The sequence below is a fragment of the Pleurodeles waltl genome, chromosome 6, assembly GCF_031143425.1.
Source record: "Pleurodeles waltl isolate 20211129_DDA chromosome 6, aPleWal1.hap1.20221129, whole genome shotgun sequence".
Taxonomy (NCBI): Eukaryota; Metazoa; Chordata; class Amphibia; order Caudata; family Salamandridae; genus Pleurodeles; species Pleurodeles waltl.
Window position 1 is genome coordinate 1,435,676,211 of NC_090445.1, and position 21,876 is coordinate 1,435,698,086.

Sequence of the window (21,876 nt, forward strand, 5' to 3'; positions counted from 1 at the left end):
GCTAATTTCTGATGTACCAATCCTGCTTTGTTAGTAATTAGTTTGCACAAATAGCGCAACTGTTCTTCCCTACATGAGTCGATTCTGTTTAAATTGATTGTTACCTCAATTAAGTCATTTGCTTCTAGTCTAAGCCTGGCCAAATTCAGTGAACTTCCTCCACTTGAATCTCCTTATGCGCTACTCAGCTTCTCCAGCCATTCAGTTAATTGCTGGGCTGTCAAACCGTGCAATGAGACATTATTATCACCTACACTGGGCACTTGCTGTAACGGTTAGGCACGGGGTCTCTGGTGTCACCAAAATTGTCTGATCTCCGATTATTCAGTGGAGTCCTGGAACCACTCAAGTCAATTAACGGACCTGTCATATCAAATGTCGGCTTCATTGGAGTCATCATACCTGTATGTGCATGAAACCTTTCCATTTCTACACCTGATTTCAAATTATTTTGTTCATTGCACTTATTATTTCACTGGGAAAATAATGGTATGACTGGGCCAATAGTGATGGGTACTGACAAAGAGTCTGGACTCAGTCGGCGTTTTGATCTCTAGGGTACATTATTCCTGTATTCTGACTTGTTAGTTGTTACACCTGACAGCCATAGGGTGGTCACCCTCAACTTTTTGCCTGCCTCCCTCCACTTTTTGACACTGATTTTGCTGGTTTTAGGACTATGCACACTTTACCACTGCCAACCACTGCTAAATTGCATATGCTCTCTCCCTTAAAACATGGTGACACTGGCTCATACCCAATTGGCTTATTTAATGTACCTATAAGTCCCTAATAAAAGTGCACTACATGTGCCCAGGGTCTGTAGATTAAATGCTACTAGTGGGGCTGCAGCACAGATTTTTCCACCCACATAAGTACCCCCCTAACCATGTCCCATGGATGCCACTGCATGGCCTGTGTGTGCAATTTCACTGCCAATTCGACTTTAAAAGTACTTGCCAAGCCTTAAACTCCCCTTTTTCTACATATAAGTCACCCCTAAGGTAGGCCCTAGGTAACCCATAGGGCAGGGTGCTATGTTGGGAAAAGCCAGGACATGTACCTGTGTAGTTTATATATGTTCTGGTAGTGTAAAACTCCTATATTTGTTTTACACTGCTGTGAGGCTGCTCCTTTCACAGGCTAACATTAGGGCTACCCTCATATACTGTTTGAGTGGTAGATTCTGATCTGAAAGGAGTAACAAGGTCATATTTAGTATGGCCAGATTGGTAATACAAAATCCTGCTGAGTGGTGAGGTTCGATTTAATATATTCTATTTTAGAAATGCCACTTTTAGAAAGTGAGCATTTCTCTGCACTTAAATCCTTCTGTGCCTTACAATCCACGTCTGGCTGGGTTAGTTGACAGCTCCCTTGGGCATTTCACTCAGACAAACCCAAACACAGGATGCTCAGTCACACCTGCACACATCTGCATACTGAATGGGTATTCCTGGTCTGGGAGGGAAGAGGGCCTGGCACTTACATGTCAAAGAACAGTGGCCTGCCCTCACACAATGGACTGCATGTGGGCAGCTTGTCCTGTCGGCACCATTAAGTTAGTTGCAGTATCTACAATAGGTACATCTGGGTAAATTATCGGTATGTCAACCTGCAGCACAAGCATCTGTAATGTAGAAGTGGTAGGAACATTATAGCTAACCTGTGCTTGCCTTTGTATAGCATTAATTGGTACCGGAGCTGTAGGGTCTGCACTAGTACTTGGACCTGCCTCATGTACTGTTTATGGTGGGGGCGATTTCTCAATAATTGGAAAATAAACTCATCATCGTATGAATCTTCATCATAAGTCAAAGATTTTCTAGGCTCCTTAGAATTCTGCTCTCTGTCATCAGATGTATACAAATCCCTTTTATTGGTACTTTTCCTAGTCTTATTCGTGTTCTCTTGTGTAATTGCAGGAAACATCTTAATTCCCTGTAAAGTCTCAGCTCTCCAAAATTTCTGCTCCTCCGTCCCATCTTGCCTCAGCTAGCATTTTCTCAGCTTTTCTCATTCTCCTCTCAAATTTCTGTTGCTGTTGCTGTCTAGCCACTAACTCCCAAATGGCTAATGCTTCAAATTGTGCAGGTCTCGGAGGAGTTTACAGATCATATAGCAGTCTCCTCAAATTCTCTAAAATTCTCAAAATTAACGGGTCTGTGGGTAGGAAACGCTAAGCTCCCTTCTTTCTCAGTCTCTTTGCACCATTGTTTTAGCCAAAGGAATGGCACAGCACCTTGTTCTTCAAATACAATGTATGCGGGTGCACCTTCTAGGTGTACTTTCTCCTATACTAACTTGGAATTTGCACATCTCCCTTTAGGGCACTCTTTAATGCTTTGAAAAATGTCATCTCTGTATATTATACTACTCTTCAATCGAACCTGGAAGTGAATTTCAATCCCAAAATCCGCTTTGTTTACCTTTTCAACCAATGACGCTTCACGGTTGTCCACCAATCCATTCGTGACCTTTCTCACTAACCAACCTATCCCAGCGCAGCTTTAATGACGTCACACTCACTTGTATAGAGGCTGACAAAGCCCTTCGGTTTGTACTCCTCAGTTCAAATATGCGCAAAATTTAATGCAAATATTGCGAGCACTAATCAAAATCAATACACAAACTTGTCTGTTTACCAAGGGCAGGCAACACAATAGCTTCAGAAATCTTACTGAATTTTCAACTGCGGCTTTTAGCTCTAACATATACTCCTTCTATCTCAGTTTCCCTGACTCGCAAACAAAATTTGACAAACAAATTTTGCTCACAACCGATCATTGGGCCCTCCTGGTGCACACAGGATTCACTAAATCTCTGTCGAAAACTAGCACTTGCCTTGACACACACTCTGAGTTTGTCAACCACGCCCGATTGACCTATTAAACAGACAAAATTACAACATCAAACCAGGTGTCTCATACACATATACAGTACTCCGGAGTCCAAGACCATGCAGGGTCCATATACCATCAACCACGTGGGCAATTTTTGAGCACAAAGCACCACACATATGTGACTTCCCTACACACACCCTTTGGAGTAAGCAAACTCCCTAAACAACTTTATTTGGAGTACGCAGACTCCCTAGTCACTCACAAACATTCACCTACGATTTGCTTAAGCTTTGCAAGCGCAAAACCTGTTCCATTCATACTCTCTCTAGAAACACGGAGAACATCTTCAAACAAGCATTGGCAAACTCCAACTTCTGGGAATGTCATGGTAGGTTCTTAGGAAGACATAGGGCCTCATTATGAGTCTGGCGGTCGGACCGCCACGGTCTTGGTGGTCTGACTGCCACATTATGAAAGTGGTGGAGCCACCACAGTCCGACTGCGGACACCACCAGGCTGCAGCCAGCCTGCAGCCTGGCGGTTGTAACCCACCAGGGCAGCGCTGCCCTAGGGATTACGAGTCCCCATCCGCCAGCCTTTCCACTCCGGCTTGCACTGCCATGGAAAGGCTGGCAGAATAGGGGTGTCGGGGGGCCCCTGCAATGCCCATGCACTTGGCATGGGCAGTGCAGGGGTTCCCATGCACAGCCCTGCCACTCATTGCACTGTGCGAATTACGGGCAGTGGAATACGTGACGGGTGCTGCTGAACCCGCCGCACCGCCACATTGCAGCCAGCTTGATTACGAACCAGCTGCAATGATATGGCCCTGCTACCCGCTGGTCCAGTGGGCGGAAACCCTGTTTCCACCCGCCGGCCCAGCGCAAACCTCAAAACAGGGACGGCAGGGTTTAACATGCAATGGTGGTCTAGTGGCGTTATGAGTTTGGCGGCTGGCTACCAAATTTATAATGAGGCCCATAATCTTTTGTTTCCGCTACCAAGGTCTGAATATTATAGCTGTTAGATTTGGGGAATCATAGTGGCCTCTTAAGGAGACGCAATACACCGTTACCACTACCAAACTAGGAAACTTATGGTGACCTTTTAAGGAGGTTAACCATCCAATTCTTCTATCAATTTCTGGAAATTATGGTGGCCTCTTACGGAGACTAACCATCCGACTCTGCTAACAAAAACTGTGAGCATGTCTGGCCTTAATTGGTCTTTTATAATTTATTTATAAGGGGACGTGTTAGAGGTTCGATGGACCTTTTGACTACGCTTAGAGTGATAGCAACATATATACAATCCTTGCTCAAACTCTGATCAGCACAACATAACATTAATAACAAATCAGTTTTCAGCGACTTTGAGTGAGTAATCTTTACACAACATGGCCCATGTGGCCACCCTTTAGTATAATTAGAAAGTTTATTTCCCTATATTAACAATGCTAATATCACGTAAATTACTCTCAAAACCAAACGATAAACATATACAAACAAAACCGTCTGACTAAACCGTCAAAAGAATCTCAATTGAACTAGTGCATTGATAACTAGACACTCAAGAGTTATGATACAAATTAATAGCATCAATAACTGAACAACAGAAATAATATACATCTAGATTCGACAGTGAACAAAACCAATTCTTCATTAAGGACATTTGTAAGCGTGTGACACTCTAACTAATCCTCTGATTAGAATGCTTGGACTTCATGCAAAAGTAATTTAGTCAAAAGTTAATTTGGAAAGCATCTAACTAGGGCTCTATCAAAAATAGCGTTTGGTACCTAAAACAAAGAACAACATCTGCAAGGCACATTATATTTCATATACCTCTCCTCAACTGGTCAGCAACCTGCAATTTTCTTCGTCAGTAGGACATCCGTCTGGTCAGCGTCAGCAATGGGCAAAGGAAGGAAATGGCTCAGCCACGGTTGGGCTTAAGTTAATTGAGCCAATTCAAGAACATTAACTAAAGAATCAGCATTCACCATTGGCACAGTATGCACACAATTAAAGTTAGAGAGTAGAAGGAATCAGGAACTCCTTAGCTCCTCAAACAGATCTTTCTCAAAACAAAAATAGAAAAAGAAAGAATGGCATGTCCTCTGCAAAGCGCAGTCTGGATATATCAAATCCTCTAAGGCATTTTCCCACACCAGCACTGGTCAGAATATCGTACGGTTGCAGTGGGACCAATAACGATTAAAACCTATCTCTAAAACATAACTAAAGAGTCTTTCACATGTCGATGATTGGCTCCTCTTCTCCCGTTCCCATCGTCAGGTTTATCAGGTAACTTCTTTGTTGCAATCCTAGCTGTAGTCAGTGCACCCATTGTTAGCTCCTGGGAACATCTCTTTCTCATGCATCAAATTTACAAAGTAACAACTTCTTGTACAGGATATTTCGATGAACAGTTCTCATGAAAATGTTTAAGACATTTACAAATCGCTTGGTCAGCACAGAGTGAACATAGAATAATATTAATTCCCTGCTTTCACAAGACATTTTCGAACATTTGTTAGGTCATGGAACTTAACATGAGGCTTGTCGACTAGGCCCAAACCTCGTAATCAATCAAAAGCTCAGCATTATTTAAGCAAATACATAACATTAATATATTAGTATAGCCCTATTAATACACTTTATCCTAAGTGTGCACATCAATAAAAATATAAGAGTGAATTTGTTATTCATTATTACACGTACTATGCTGGCCACTCAGATGGGCACATTTTCCAAGGTACACATTATTTTCTATTTTAGCCTAATTCTTGTTGATTCTTATTCCATTAATCATTACACATGTATTCGTAATTAATTCACCTTTCACAGTTACTAGCAATGAAGCTTATGCAGTAGCAGCAGGGCTTACAGATGTGACCGACCCAGCGTGCCTTACACTATATATTGTATTTAGGAGCCCAAGTCCGATTTTTCTGCACATGTCTGCCTCAAGCCTAGGTCCGTGGGTGAGTCCGGAGGAGTGAGTTAGAACGGCGACAAGTCAAAGTCCATGAAAGGGACAGACTGGTGGTGTGGGATCATTCATATCCCTTCCAGTAAAAGGCACTAGCACATTCATGATGTGTGTCTGACCAGGCCCTACCGACCTTGTGAAGTGGCATCCATCCATCCATCCATCCACAAGACCAAGGTACGCTGGTGGTCACTTAGAACTTGGTAAGAGGAGAAAACCTCTGTAAATCAGCAATTCTATTGCCCTACCAAACTTTGGGATCTTCAGGCCTATTTACAGAAGGGGAACCACTCACTAGTCACCTGCAGAGCCATGGCTGGCTCTGACGGTGGTCAAAGACGATGGCAACCAGTCTCCCTTAGGCTCACCACCTTTCGTGTGCTGGCAATACACCCTGTTCAGGCAAGTGGCTGGCTGTTGACTCTGCTCAGTCTCTAAGTGGAGTAAAATCTGCCATCATGCCAAAATCCCTAAATAGGATTGTGCACTTGTAGTTTGGAATAATCCTAACTTTCAGACCTCATTTTGTGCTCATAGCAAATCACTGAGGTGAAGTTCCTGCTTTAAGTCTGTTGGTCACCTTTACAAGAGTGTTGTATTTAAATTGTTTTTAGTTATGGGAGCATAATTTTGGATACTGCAGAATTATTGCAATTGTTTTCCTTTTCAATATTTACCGCTCCCATGTTGTTTTACAATGATCAGGGCTACATTATGGCCACTGGAGTCTCATGTGCTAACACAGCAGTTGCCTGGTCACCACATTTCAAAAATGTCTTCACCAATAATAATTTTATGGGCTGGAGAGAAAAGAGAGGGAATACTCAGAAAGGCATCAGGTACAACTCGATCTTTTCTCATTATTATTTACATACCACCACAAGTGTATCTAGACTTAGAATGCAACACTGTTGCCTGGTATTTTATATTTCATAATCCCTGCTTAAAATTCTAAAGAGCAAGGGTGATCGAGGCAGGTTTCAAATGCCCCCCAGTGTGGATACCAGGAGGCGGAAAGAGTGCATATCTATGCAATCTGCGTATAGTTAGTCCTTCATTACAAGTGCCCCATAAATACTGATGGGTCCTTATTACTAGTGGTCCACTAATTCCCATAGGCCTAGTAACTGAAGTTACCAGACTCACTGGAACCATAAATTATGTGTTTTCACAAGGATAATTTGGCTGCTGAAAGCATATACAGCGATGACATCAGCAAAGCCTCTCCACCCTAACTTTCCAAGGATCTGCTTGCCAGAGATGGTACTGCGGAGATCCTCAGGGACAAAGGTAACATGGCACAAGACCCTGTAGGTCATAGTCCTTCCTCTCCCCCAAAGGCAGTGACAGTGTAGATAGTAGTAGGTTTTTTTTCCTTACACAACACTCAAAGATCCCACCCAGCTGGATTGACCAACTGCTTCCAGGCAGCCTGTCCTTTGTAGGGCACAGTCCTGTAAACGTTTATCCCAACTGTCTGGACACAATTCTCCAGGAAGTTAAGCAGTGCAGCAGGAACTGTGATCCAGGCCTCTCGTAGAAAGTTACCAGTCAGCATACAATGGCCCTATAACACAACAACGCATCAACTGCGCTAGTGTACAGCTCCTATCTTTGTCAGTGAGGAGTACTGGAACACTGACCTGATTGAAGAGACCAGTTCTTATCCACAGAGCTGACCAACCAGCTCTTGTGGTCTGTCGGAGTTTTAGGAGGTGTTTCTACTCAAAGAGTGCTTAGTTACCACGTAATCAGCTTCGACATGGGCAACAGAAGCCCTTCCAGAGCCGATTCCAACAAGTTCAGGTTTTTATGCATATATGTGACCAGGCACAATGTGAAATCCTTTTAGAAACAGATCAGTCAGGAAGAAGGAGCATAGATGAGAGTGCTTTAACACAGTAACTGCGGACAAACTACAAAGTGACAAATCAGATACTCTCACCCACAAGACTCTGTATCCCTCTGAAATAAGGCATTTGGTGTTTATAAGTAATGCACAGGTGCATACTTCAGCAGAGACCTGGACAGCCTTGCACATAGCCCCCCCTCTGAGTTGCCATACACAGAGGAAAGCTCAAATTGATTTCCTGCTCCACCCAGCCAAACAAACCGCAGTTGCATGCTCATGCTGTGCAAGTCATACAATGTACATATACTTTTCAGTCACACCTCACATGGATAGGAGTGAAAGACACAGTTTAAGAGAGCCTGGTAAAACATTTTACTCAGGGGAGGCCTGTAGGTACCTGCCTCTTAAGGATACAGGTCAACAAATCTGTCCCTTCACTTACAAACTGCTCTACCACACACACATTCTCCACAAAGTGAGTGTAGAGAAGTGTAGAGAAGCCAGAAGCCACTGCTTCATAAAGGGCTGGAATTTTGAGGCATTCTAGATCACAGAACACCACTCTGTGGCATCAATCCATGTAACAGAGAGGTCCCAGAGTTCGCAAGCATGATTGTCGGCTCACTGAGAGAAAAAGCAAAACCTTCTACGATCTGTTGGAAAACACAACACTGGGCTGCAGGTGCATGTTCTCTAGAACAACGCAAGGTTGTTTCAGCGAATGCAGTAAAAAGAGAAGGTTTTCTTTGTTTTCTGATTATTTGATTGGAGTCTAAAGGATATTTGGTTGTTGCTATGTTTTAGTAAGAATACAACCTATTAGAGCGAGTTTTTCAGCTAGTTAGGTCGGTTTATATGCAAGGGTTTGTGAATGATGCAGCAGCAATTCAGTTAGCTATAGACTCCAAAAGGTAACCAGTGAAATAAGGTCAAGAGGGTAGGGGTAATGTGATCAGATTTGTGCTCAGTGATAATAAGATGAGCAGCTGAGTAAAAGACAGCAATGAGAGAAAGAAAAGTGTTGTAATAGAACCCAGTCAGCAGAGCTTTACCTCCATTAATATGGGAGAAGGCACAGGCTTGCACCACTGTTTTGTGGTCGGTGGCCTGCATACAGGGTTTAATCTTGAAGAGTAGGCTAATCTGGAAAGAGGATGTTTGGGCTTTTTTTGTTAACATGCTCCTTGAGGGAGATAGGACAATCAATATGGAATCCCACTTATTCTTGCATTAGAGGAAAGAGGAGAAGAAAAGCCATTTGGATGGATGCAGTGATGTCAGCCAGGACTATCTACTGCTGCATTTTTCACCACTGATTAGATAAATGCTGTTTCTGACAGCTTCAATTTGAGTCAGTCTGAGGTCATCCATGATTGAATAATTTGAAGACATACTTTTAAGTATTGGATGTCTGCTGCAGAAAGCACTTCGGTCCTCTACCAGAATTTCCTGTTAGATCTGCTGGGAGATACTAGGGCAGAATTAACAACTGGCCTGCTTGCAGACCTCTTACAAATTAGCACAGGAATGTTAATTACACAACATCCACTCCATAGTTAAGAATGTATGAGCAGTGAAGGCATGAAGTAACTTTCAGAGATAATAGCAAAGCGTATCAGGAATGTTGCCAAATGTGTCTGTGAAAAAAAAAGAGAAAGCACTGAATATGGCACATGTAAGGCTGCACTCAGGGAAGGTACTATTCTAATGCATAGAAGGATTGTTATATGTTAATAATGTGGGGTGTGTAATGGAATGGGAGGAGTAGAAGGTTGCGAGGTTCTAAAAGGAAGAATTACTAGTGGAAGGAGTTGACTGTGCTGTCTTCAATTACACACAACTTTAAACATACACTGCATGTGTGTTTGGTTACCACAAGTGGCGACGAGCAACAACACCTGTTACTGCACCTTAGAGCACATGAGCGGTGTCAAACCAGGAACAACATCGGACCCAGTTAATGCCGTCTGAACAGGCAACGTGCACCGGGTAGCAGTTGATGGTCGGGTAACGGTAGGAACATCTATTTATAGACGCTACTTCTAAGGAGAATTGTGGTGGTGCTCTACTTATTTTTTTTTTATCTCTGACCAAGAGACTTGCCAGTGACCATTCAATCTGTTGCGTGACTCTGTTGTTTAAAAGATGCGCCTTGCGACGTGTTCTGCTGTTCTACGGAGACGCATGTGGATTCGACGTTTAACTAAGGCACGTGTGTTTTAGTGTTTATTTGTAGTTGCACACGAGTCGTTACATGCGCGTGTGAAAGGGTTCATGTATTATAGAACAAGGAACGGGAGAGGAAAGAACTTAACTTCGTTTTCATTCGTATGGCTCTGTTTTCAACAGGAAGTAATTATTCCGAATTTTTGTTTTGCTTCTTACCTTTATCACTTCCTGTAAGCTATGGAAACTGTTAAAACAAGGAAGTGAGAAATTGGGATAATTGGTTATTCTTAAAAAAAACCAAGTTTGATTCTGGTTGTGGTTTGTTTAAGTGAAACAATATTTTTTTAAATTTATTAACATACTGCTTAATAATTTAAGAACTTGGAAAAATGTAAAAGAAAACTGGAACCAGGAAAATTTAACTGGAGTTCTCACAGTGGATTTGCACACTTACTCTGGACGCAGATCTGCTTCATAAGAACTATGCAATTTGAACCACCGACAACATTTTTGCAAAAGAAAGGGGATCCGCCCATGCCATGGTCAAGATGGAAAGAAGAGTTTCTAACTTATATGAAGGCTATTGATGGTGACGATATGTCTCAAGAAGGAAAAAAAAATACATTGTTGCATTGTTTGGGTTCCGAAGGGCAAATGGTGTTCAGAACTTTACCTCAGGTTGTCATTCAAATACAGTCTGATGAGTAAATAGATGTGTTCAAGGAAACACTAATGAGATTGGAACATAGGTTTAAACCTACTCCAAGCATAGCATTGAACAGCTTTAAATTGTATACAAGAACACAGCAATCTGAAGAGAAGTTTGATGAGTTTTTAACTGCTTTACAAGGATTATCGCATTGTAATTTTGGAGAGATGTCAGATGAGATGATACGTGATCAGATAATAGTGCATGCTAAGAGCAGGAAAATTCAAAAACAATTGTGGGTTATGGGAGATCCCAAGTTACAAGATGTTATTACCACTGCAAAAGCTCTAGAACAGTCGGAAAAATGGATAAAATCTATACACGATTCAGATAAAATAAAAAATGTGGAGTCTGAAGTTGTGGGTGTGATTGGGAATAGTAGCACCAGTGGTAACAGAAAAACTATGTTCAATAAGAAATAGGATAGATGTGATAAAATGGAACTATTATCATGCTATCGCTGTGGTAATATGAATCATCTTGCGACTTCACCTCAGTGTCCCGCTCCTGGGAAGAAGTGTCAGAAATGTGGTAGGATTGGGCATTTTGCTCGTGTATGTAAGGATTTTTTTTTTAAAACAGCAGTAGTACGAAAGGAAAAGTGGCTTATATGAATAGTGGTAAATTTGATGAAGGGTGGCATGGGCAGGAGAAAGAACATAGAGGAATGGTCCTGTCGCCTACAAATTGTGAAGAAAAGGGGATGGAAGTATTTATCAACCCAGGTGCTCAGTGCAGGTCATGGGAAAAAATTGAGATCTGATGGCAGACTTGGGTCACTTGGACAATTGTTACACGGGAATACTTTAAGCAGAAATTTGAAAAAATTTGGAACTTGTCAGATTTGAGAGCATCCGACATAGCTGAGGGTTTTGATGGTTCCAATATTGATGTTATTGGCTTTGTGGAGACAGAAATAGTCTTTAAAGGAAGATGTGCTGTGATTAAGTTGTATGTAGCAAAGAAAGGAGTTAATGTTCTGGGTTAGAGAGACCAAGGCAAGTTGGGAATTATATTGAATCCCAGTAGTAGTGAACCAGTATTAGCAATAGAGAATTGCAAGACAGGAGAATGGATTATATTTAAGTTTCCTCAAGTTCTTTCTAGTAAGTTGGAAAAGTTAGAGAATTACAGTCACAAAATCAGAATTAAAACAAATGCTAAACCTATGGTGCAAAAACTTAGGAATGTTCCAATAAGTGTCAGAGAAGAATTGAAACAAATTCTGTCAGAAATGGTTAAAGAGAATGTAATTGATGAAATTGAATCGTCTGAATGGGTTTCTCTAATTGCTCTGGCCTAGAAGGCTGACAAATCTTTGAGATTGTGTGTGGACCTGAGGGCTGTGAATGCAAATATTATTGTGAATTGTCATCCTTTGCCCAATATAAATGAGGTAATCAGCATGCTGGAAGGAGCAAGCATTTTCTCTACTCTGGATTTAAGATCAGCCTATCATCAAATTGAACTGACGAATGATTCTAGACAACTCAAGGCATTTATCACACCACAAGGATTGTACCAATTTAAAAGGATGCGGTTTGGGCTAGCTTCTGCAGCGTCGGTGTTTCAGAGAGCTATGTATCATTTGCTCAAAGATATGGATAGTTATGTGAAGTGTTTCCAAGACGATGAGCTGATATTGACAAAGAATGAGAATGAACACAGAGAGCATGTTGTAAATATTTGTGAGGTGTTAAGGAAGAGTGGTGTGACCTTGAAGGAAAATAAATGCAATTTTTTCTCCAAGTCTGTGGAATATTTGGGTTACACTATATCAGGAGAAGGAGTAATTCCGAAACCATCATTGGTGGAAGCTATTGTTAATGTTCCTGCTCTTGACAATCTGGATAAATTGTTATCATTTACAGGTCTCTATGAATATTAAAGTAAGTTCATTGAAAATTTTGCAACTAAAATGGAACCACTGAGAGAGCTTGCACCTAAAGGGGTTCAGTACGTCTGGACTGATAGACAAGAGTCTGCATTTCAGGGGATTAAAAGAGAAATAGTGGATACTCCTACTCTGCGGCCTTTTAGTGTGGCGGCACAGTGTATTGTGATGGTGGATGCTAGTATTTATGGAATAGGCGGTGTACTATCTCAGTGTTGTGGCAAGGACAGATGGAATGTTTCTTTTGCTTCTCGTATGCTAACGGATGCAGACAGGAGGTATGCTGTGATAGAAAAGGAATTGTTGTTGTGTGTTTGGGCAGTTGAACATTTTCGGAACTATATTTGGGGTTTAAGGTTTATTTTGCAGACAGATCATAAACCATTCGTAGGAATTTTTTCTTCAGGTGGTGGGTGGAATGCTACTGCTCGCATTGCCAGATTAGTTTCTATACTGCAGGAGTACTGCTTCCAAATGGAGTATGTACCAGGGAAGAATAATGCTGTGGCAGATTGTGTGTCGGGACTCCCGCAAGATGAAGTAAAGGAAGTTGAGGTGTTTGAAGATGAGTTGGAAAGTGATGTTGTGTCTGTTGTTTCTGGTTACATGACTGGTGAGTTTGGTAGTATAGAGGAGGAGCTGTGAAGGAAATGTGATGAGGAGGATTTGGTATTGCAAGAGGTAAAAAACAAGGATTTCAGAAGAGATCATGTTGTTCCGGAAAGTCAATGATGAATTGGAAATAGAAAATGAACTTGTGTTAAAAAAAAAAGGTAAGTGTGATCCACCTAAGGGACTGCAGGAAGAAATTGGCGCATGAAGGTCACCCTGGGATGTCTTCTATGAAGAGGTTGATACATACATGTTTTTGGTGGCCGGGATTGGATAAAATGGCAGACAGAGTGATGAGGTAATGTAGTGCATGTGTCAATGCAGAAAAGATGTTAAGGACAGTCCCAGCTCCTCTTTTGCCAGTGCCTTGGCCGGATTCCACTTATCAGAAGTTAGGGTTTAATATTTTTGGTCTGTTTTTTTCTCTTCCCGCAGAGGCCCGTTATGTATTGGTTTTAAGTGATTATTATTCTAAGTGGCCAGAGGTGAAGTTGGTCTCCCAAGTTACATCTAGTACAATTATTGAGTTCTTCAAAGAAGTGTTTGCCAGGGAAGGATATCCTGAGGTGCTGATATGTGACAATAGGGGTCAATTAGTGGCAAAAGAAATGAGAAGTTTTCTTAGGTACAGGAACACTAAACATGTTACCACTCCCGTGTATGAACCGCAAGGCAATAGTCAGGTTGAGAGATTCAACTGTGTACTTAAAGAGAGTATTGGATGGGCACGTGGATTTGCCGGGCAGTGGAAGGAAAGATTAAGAGAAAAGTTATGGTATTATCGCATAGCACCACATAGTACTACTGAAGTAAGCCCTTTTAGGTTACTGAAAGGAAGACATCCTGTGTCTAAGTTGTGTCCATGGTTGTTCAAGAAAAAACAAAGGAAAGAGTGGGAAAATGTGTGTGTTGAAGAGGTCAGAGAAAGGGTGAGGAGAAAACAGGAGAAATTCAATGAAGGATATGATAACAAATGGAGAGTGAAGGAATTGCTGTAGGAGATTGGGTCAGAATACGTAAACCAGGATTTGTGAGGAAAGGTACGTCCAACTTTGGGAGAGCTCTGAAAGTGATAAAAGTATATAACAAGAGTGTTGCTACACAGGATAGGAAACTGTGGAATGTGAGGAGAGTAGCGAAGTGCAATAATGATGAGGAGTGCGGTGGTGGAGAAGGATATGATGGTTATGTAATAAAAGCAGGAAATAATGTTGGGTGAGTGTAGTGCTGTCAGTAGAATGTTGTGTTTAAAGGGTGAATCCAGAACAGACGGTTGTGGAAAATGAACTTGATAGAGAAGAAGATTACACTGAGACTGTCCGTGATGTTAGTGATACAGTAGAGAATAATAGTACTATAGCGTCACGGGTGAAATCTGATGCTAGAACAATGTAATGGCAAGCTAAATTTGATGACTTTGTCTTGCATTGATAATATTAAGTGGCCAATCCTATTTAGGATTTTAGTGTATAGTTTAGACTTTCTTGTTTTCATTTTATTGTTACTGTTTTTGTTTAAGGGGGGAAATTAGTTATATGTTAATAATGTGGAATGTGGGGTGTGTAATGGAATGGGAGGTGTAGAAGGTTGTGAGGTTCTAGAGGGAAGAATGTAGAAGTTTTTCATTACTTGTGGGACTTCGTAGTGGAAGGAGTGAACTGTGCTGTCTTCAATTAAACACAACTTTAAACATACACTGAGTGTATGTTTGGTTACCACAAGGATGTATGAAAGTAATTGAAGGCCATCCCTAACAGCAACTTACGCGCCAGTAGAAAAGTAATTTCTCTCTCACGTTAGTGTACAAATTTGTGACAGTCCAGGACTCGGGGAGCTCATTTTTTGGCAGCTGTCAGAGGATCCTTTTATATTGTACATAATCTGCAGTCTATGGAGTTCTGTTTTTTCCAGAAAACAGAAAGGCACTCCTATAGTGGCTTCTTTACTTTAAACAGGGCTCTGGGGAGAGCTTTGCCTTCCCTGTCCCATAGATGGCCTGGTACAAATCACTGCAGGAAACGACATGGGACTAGATCAGTTTTATAGGGGCACAGACAGGGATGGAAGTGAAGGATCTAATTTCCATAGTCCAGACACTGGGAGGGCTGATGGAAGTGTCACAGTCTGGCTTTGGATTCCTGCTATTTTGAAAGACCCAGGGAATCAAGTACTCTGGGTTTGACATAAAAAAAATAGGACTTGCAGCAAAAGGGGATTGACCTCAAGTGCGGGAATCTTTTGAGGCAAGGTTGATGTATTTTGTTTTCGTTGATCACTAGCCAGAGGTTTCTATACAAAAAACTCACGCCACAAACTGCAAAATACAACTGGGATGGATAATATCAGAAAAGGAGTAGCCTGTGGTCTTTCGAGCTATGGAGTGGTCTGTCCTGCTTTTCCCTTGTACCCAAGTGCTGAAATCACCTTCAAATGTCACACCAACCTGCCTTCTGTGGCCCCATGGACATAAAGAACAAGAAAGGCATATTGCTGAGGGACTAACTGACCCGTAGACTGGACTGAGACTAGCCCCTGAAATGAGAGACTGCACTTGCTTCAGATTGCTATCTGTGACCTGGTATCCTGTAAGCTGCAATTTGCAGTCTTGGAGCCTTTAGAGTGGCCAGGAGAACATGCTTCAACATCCAAGAAATGTTTGGACTTCAAAAATATTGACTTCTGAAAGGACTGTGAAAAGATAATGAGGCTGACTGAGAAACGTTTCACCTCAGCGCTTGGAATGTTCCATTCAGACATTTTCCCCAAGAAAAAATGCTTCAGGAGACCACACACAGAAGATATCAGGCCTTGTAGACCTCTGCCTGGCCTCCAACACTACCTCACAGTAGGATATTGAGCTACATAATTTGTTCTAAGCCTGAAGGTAAAATTCAAGAGTGGGAAAGGACTGCAAAGTTATCCCATTAGTGAAGTGACCTAAGGGGACACATTTTTCAAGTTTGTTCTACTCTGAGTTTTTGGTGCCAAAATTCTTCACATCCAACCTCGTCGGTTCAAGGTAGGCTACTGCCACCTGCTTTTACCTGTTCAAGCAGTGGACTTGCTTATTTTTCTCTAAGTCTGAACGCAAAATTGCTCGCTGGGGTGAACCACTGGGAAGCATCTAACTCACACTCCTTTGCAATCATCCCAAAAAATATTTGAGGAGCCAGTCACCTGTGCTCATTGATTAACAGTGACGCTAGGTTGTTCCTAATTGCATTCTGACATTTACATTTTTAAAATGCACAACTCCGGTTCACATGATCTGATTTTTGCCAGTTTGTTCTTATTTAGTTCCTTTAGGGTTGTATGACAAAATATCTAGCATAAAGGCATTGGAGTACAAAAATATTGTTGTCAAAATAAAGACTATAAAAAGTTTGACTTTAAAAAGATATAATATTTATAACTAAAATATCACAGTCCAACTTATCAACATTGTGTTAGTATGTATTTGCATTTAATTGTAATTAATATTATTGTAATGTAACATGAAGGTTACATTACTCTTTAAAAAATAATATATTTAAATATACATATAACCTAACATAACAAAAAAATCAGTTAATGACTTAAAAAATGCGAGATTTGTAACTTGAAATAATTATCAAAATTGAAATATTAAATGTCATTAATTTATAGGAAATAAAACATAATATAAACATTTATAATTAAATAAATACAAACATTTAAAAGTATGAAACCATTAAAGCTATTGAAAATACATTTTAAAAAATCATTTTTTTTAAATACTAAAAAACAGAAGAAGTTCAAAACAAAGATTACTGAAACTTGTACACTTATCTACTAAATATACTTAAAAAATTCATGATGAAGTGGCATGTAGAAACATAAATCTAAAATCATTAAAAACAAATAAAAAACAATGTAAATGTTGAGTATCTTCAAGCCGCAAAGACGATAATGGTAGGTAACTTCTTTATTCTTAAAATACTTTGAAGATTACAAGTACATTCCATAATATGAAGCCCCGACCGCATACAAAGCCGCCGTCCTTCGTCCTGTCTCCTCCCCGCTCAACCGTCACCGAATCCCACACTCATACACAAACATTCCCCCGCAACATTCTACCCTTCCCCGGCTCGCGCTACCAGCGCGAGCCATTACATTCACAATACAACAGTAAATCACCTATTCTAGCTACAATTCTACAAACACTGGGAAAAATGCATACATTGTAGGTCAGGTTTGTAATTTTAACTCCAGTCTAAAAAATATCAGTGGATGTTCCAACATGGGGGAGAGGTCTAGATTTACTACCCTAACTTCACTTTAACATTGGGAAAGGTGCATACATTGGGTGGAGTCAGATTTACAATTCTAACTCTAGTCCAACGGTTACGGAAGAAAGTGCACATATGTGGTGGGGGTGGTGGTCAGATTAACTACTTTAACTCCAGACTAACAAATAGTGGAGAAAGGGTATACATTTGAGGTGATGGGTTGCTATTCTATTGGATAAAGTGTATACCATGGGGTAGATACAGATTTACTATTCTAACTCCAGTCTAACACTATAGTAGGTGTATATTTGGGGTGGGGTCAACGTGAATACTTTAGTTCTAGACCAACAAACACTGGGGTAAATACATACATTTAGCTGGCCACATTTACTATTCTAACTACAGTCTAACATTGGGGAAGGTGCACAAATTGGTCTTGAGGGTGTCAGATTCACTACTCTAGCTATAGCCTAACAAGTTAGGGAAATATATACATGATGGCACGGTCTGATTTACTATTCTTACAGCATCCCAGCAAACACTGGGGAAAGTACATACATTGGTGTGGGGAGAAAATGTATTATCTAACTCCAGTACAACAAACATTGCGCAAAGTGTATCTTTAAGGGTGCATTTCACTTTTCTAATTTCAGTCCAACAAATTTTGGAGAATAAGTCTAAACTGTGGACACCTTCCTGCATAAAAACAATCCTTAGAAGCATATTCATTTCTCTATGTATGCAGCAGAATGCAACACACATGGAAAGGTGACTTAACAATGTTAAGAAGATTTCTCCTTGTTACGCTTCTGTCCGGTAGTCAAACGCCCATGCTCCCTCCATATAATGCCTACCTGCTGCAAACTGGCTTTGCGCGCCTTAGAAAATCCCATGTAAGGAGTTGAAGTGCCTTGTGATGACTTGCATCACATAACACAAGGACAATGCAAGTCCTTAGTAAATCTGGCCTTTCGTATCTAGGACATCACCCTTTCAGTATGGTAGCTCAAAGCATTGTAACCCCGCCCCTTTTTCGGTCGTTATGAGTAGAGCATTACTGCAAGAACTTGACGATTTCTAATGTCTGTATTTGTTTCAAGTAAAACTGTATTAACAATCATTATACATCAGAAATACAACCACTTTACTCAAAACGTTAAGTTATGCTATTTCAAGCTTCAATATAAAAGGTTCAAGTTTTCAAACATTGTGGGGTTTTAGAATAAAACCATTGGCATAACAAGGACAGGGACCTGGAGGACAAACAATTGACCGTATGTTATGTTGCACATTCCTGATCTATGCTCACTATGACACTACCTCAAGAGACCTAGCACTCAATAGTTTTCCCTCTTGGAAAAAACAGGCACAGGAATGAATGACCACATTACTATAACACTCTGCCGGAAGAACCGACCACTGTCAGTCGCTTTGCGGAATCTCTGGCGAGGCCTGGCACATTTGGCGTGCAAGCTCCACGAGTGCATTGTGTGAAAGCCGAGGAGTGATACCAGATATTGGGTATTTATGAAACTGTAGGAAGGAAGATATGTGTTACATCGATATCAAAATCTGAGTTCATGTCTACATTTGTATAGAACAAGCGAATGCGCATTTTCAGTCGTTGCAGTATTGTATATTGTAAATAATTACCGTGAAATACCGGGAGAAAATGGATTACTCCATGGACTTGCCCTAGGAGGCTACTCGTCACAAATTCCGCGACTGTCTTGAGGTCGAGTCACAGGGGAAGGAGGGAACACCAGAAGTTGCTCGCGCCTTTCTGTGTCTCCTGCGGGCTGTCCTCTCCCTTCACGGGAATACTCAGTGGATGTCTCCTCGGGAGCAAATTATTAAGTCACAATGCCCCAAAGACCTTTAACCTCGCAGAAGTTCTACGTGCGTGACTTGACGACTAGCAATGCGCGACTGTGTGAAGTCAGTTCTGAATTTACTTGATGTGATGTCATGTTTCCTGTTTGTATTACTTGCGACTTAATTGTTGAACTCCTTAGTAAATGTTATTTAAGCACGCGGAACGGCGCTTAAAACCGGCTTTGGTGTGTAAATGTATGCTCTATAAAACAATGAAACAAATCGTATTTCAATTTGTACACTATTAACATCAGATTTATCGTATTATCTGGGTACACGTATGTTTTCCTTAAAATCATATTAGTCATCAATCTTTAATCATGGCAATCATTTATGTTTCAATTTAAATATTTAATGATGTTCATACTATATCACATGTAAGTAGTATTGTATGATGTGAAAATCAGCTTTAGTGTAGTGAAAATGCACATGAGCAGAGTGATCAAGTGTTAGTTGTATTGCGACTGGAAAACCTATATATATGTGTTGTGTGCCGTGCGCTAAGGCTCTAAGACGCGCAAGAAAGAATACGCGCACACAGTCAGTATTTCGTGACTCTGGCCCTTGACGCCAAAACTCCTTACGTCAGGAGCGAACCAACAACACATGACCGCAGAGGAGGGTCCTGCACCGCAAGGTCTGTGCAGTACCTGAAGCACTCCTGCTGGACTAGCACACATGGTATGAACATAACATTCCTCCTCAACTTTAAATAAAATGAATGAAGACTCCAAAACACCAGTCACACGATCTGCCTCATCTGCCCCTTCCGTTTGGAATGGTGTGCCTACGGGCACCTGGGTGTCACTTGGAGCTCTCGTTATCTCCGACTGTGGTACCCCACTTCCAGGAGGTAGTATGTCCAACTCTTTGTATTCGTTCACTAGAGGGACAGTCACTGCTGATGAGTTTGACTCAGGTAGAGGCAAATTATAGTGCTTAAAGAAAGAGACATTTCTAGTCACTATCTCCGTGCCTCGTTTGGCCGTTACCAATGTGCCCTTTACCTTGACCACTGTCCACGGAGTGAGTTCAAAAGGGAGCTTGAACTTTCCGCCAGGATACCGTTTTTTTACCAGCACCCCATCTCCCACTCGTAGTGTTTGAAGACGAGCTTGCCTCTTCTGGGATACTCGATCATTCTATACATGGCGACGACGTAGACAAATGGCTACATGATCATGAAGCCAAGTGAAGTCCTTAACCTGGGGCAGAGTGTCTCTCACTCCACAGAGCATACACACCTCGCTGGGGGCAAGGCCAGCTGTCACATGAGGGGTTAGCCGGTACTCACTTAGAAATTCAAATAGGGCACACTCCAGATTCTTTCCCTGGGATGTCGCAATCTGCAACACTTTATTCAATGTCCTCATAAAGCGTTCAGCTTCCCCGTTGCCTTGTGGCAACCGAAATTCGATTTTTGATGATGGATGGCGTGAGAGACAAGATAGGAGGCAAAATCATTACTCGAAAAGGGGGGACCATTATCTGTTCGTAGTTCATGAATGATCCCATGGGTAGCCATGATTTTCTCTAGGCAAGGTATGACTCTCTCAGAGGTAGTACAGTCCAGAACCCCCACCTCCGGGTACTTGGAGAAATCATTGCTAACGACCAGCATGTGTCGACCATCAGGCAAGCTACCTAAATCTGCACTTGCTCGGTGCCACGGAGCTGAAGGAATTGGCTCTGTGATGATGGGTGCTGGAGTATCAGCTGGACTGAGTATTTGACAGACGTGACAGTGTTGTATGGTTTGTTCAACACGGGCCTCTAGACCTGGTAACCATACTTTGCTCTGTAATCTCACCTTAGTTTTATCGACCCCTTGATGAGAAACATGAGCCAGATCAATGGTCATTGTCGCAATGTTTCTGGTATAACCAAAGGATGACCACGCAAAAGGCATTCCTCCGGCGATACTGCAAGCTCTTGCCTAACACAGTACAATGAAGACAATGTTGCACTCGCTTCCGCCATTCTACAAGACAGGTTTCGTTTCAACAAATGCCACTTTCCGTCCCGGACACATGATATCACCACTTGCAGAACCTCATCCGCTTGTGTAGCTTCTTGAATTTCTTGGATGGATATAGGAAGTGGTCTGGACCTTTCTACCACCAACCTTACGTACTCTTCGACGTCCTCTCACTCATTTTCTTCCTGGGACGGTGATGTGTCTGGTGTTTCTTGGCAGATAGTCTGCAGGATTCTGTGCGCCAGGTCTGTACACTACTGAGAACTGATATTCCTGTAGTTGGAGAATCCACTTCTCTATTCTGGGTGGGGGTTGAGAGGTGGATTTATTAAACAGCTGTATGAGAGGTTTGTGGTCCGTATGTACAACAAATGGATGTCCATATATGTACAGATAGAAGTGACGACACCCCAGTGCACGGCCATTGCCTCTTTCTATATGAGAATAGCGCTGTTCCCTTGCCGTCAAAGCCCGGCTGGCGTACGCTACAGGGGCCCACTCTCCATCCTCACCTTTTTGAGATAAGACCGCTCCAAGACCCACGGGAGTGGCATCCACCGATATTTCAGTATCTCTAGAGGAGTCAAAATACACCAGGGGGGTGTCGGCTGATAATGCTTGTTTGGTCATCTGAAATGCATTGTCATGATTTGAGTTCCATTCCCACGGAGTGTGGGTCTTTGTCAGCTTCCTCAAAGGCGCC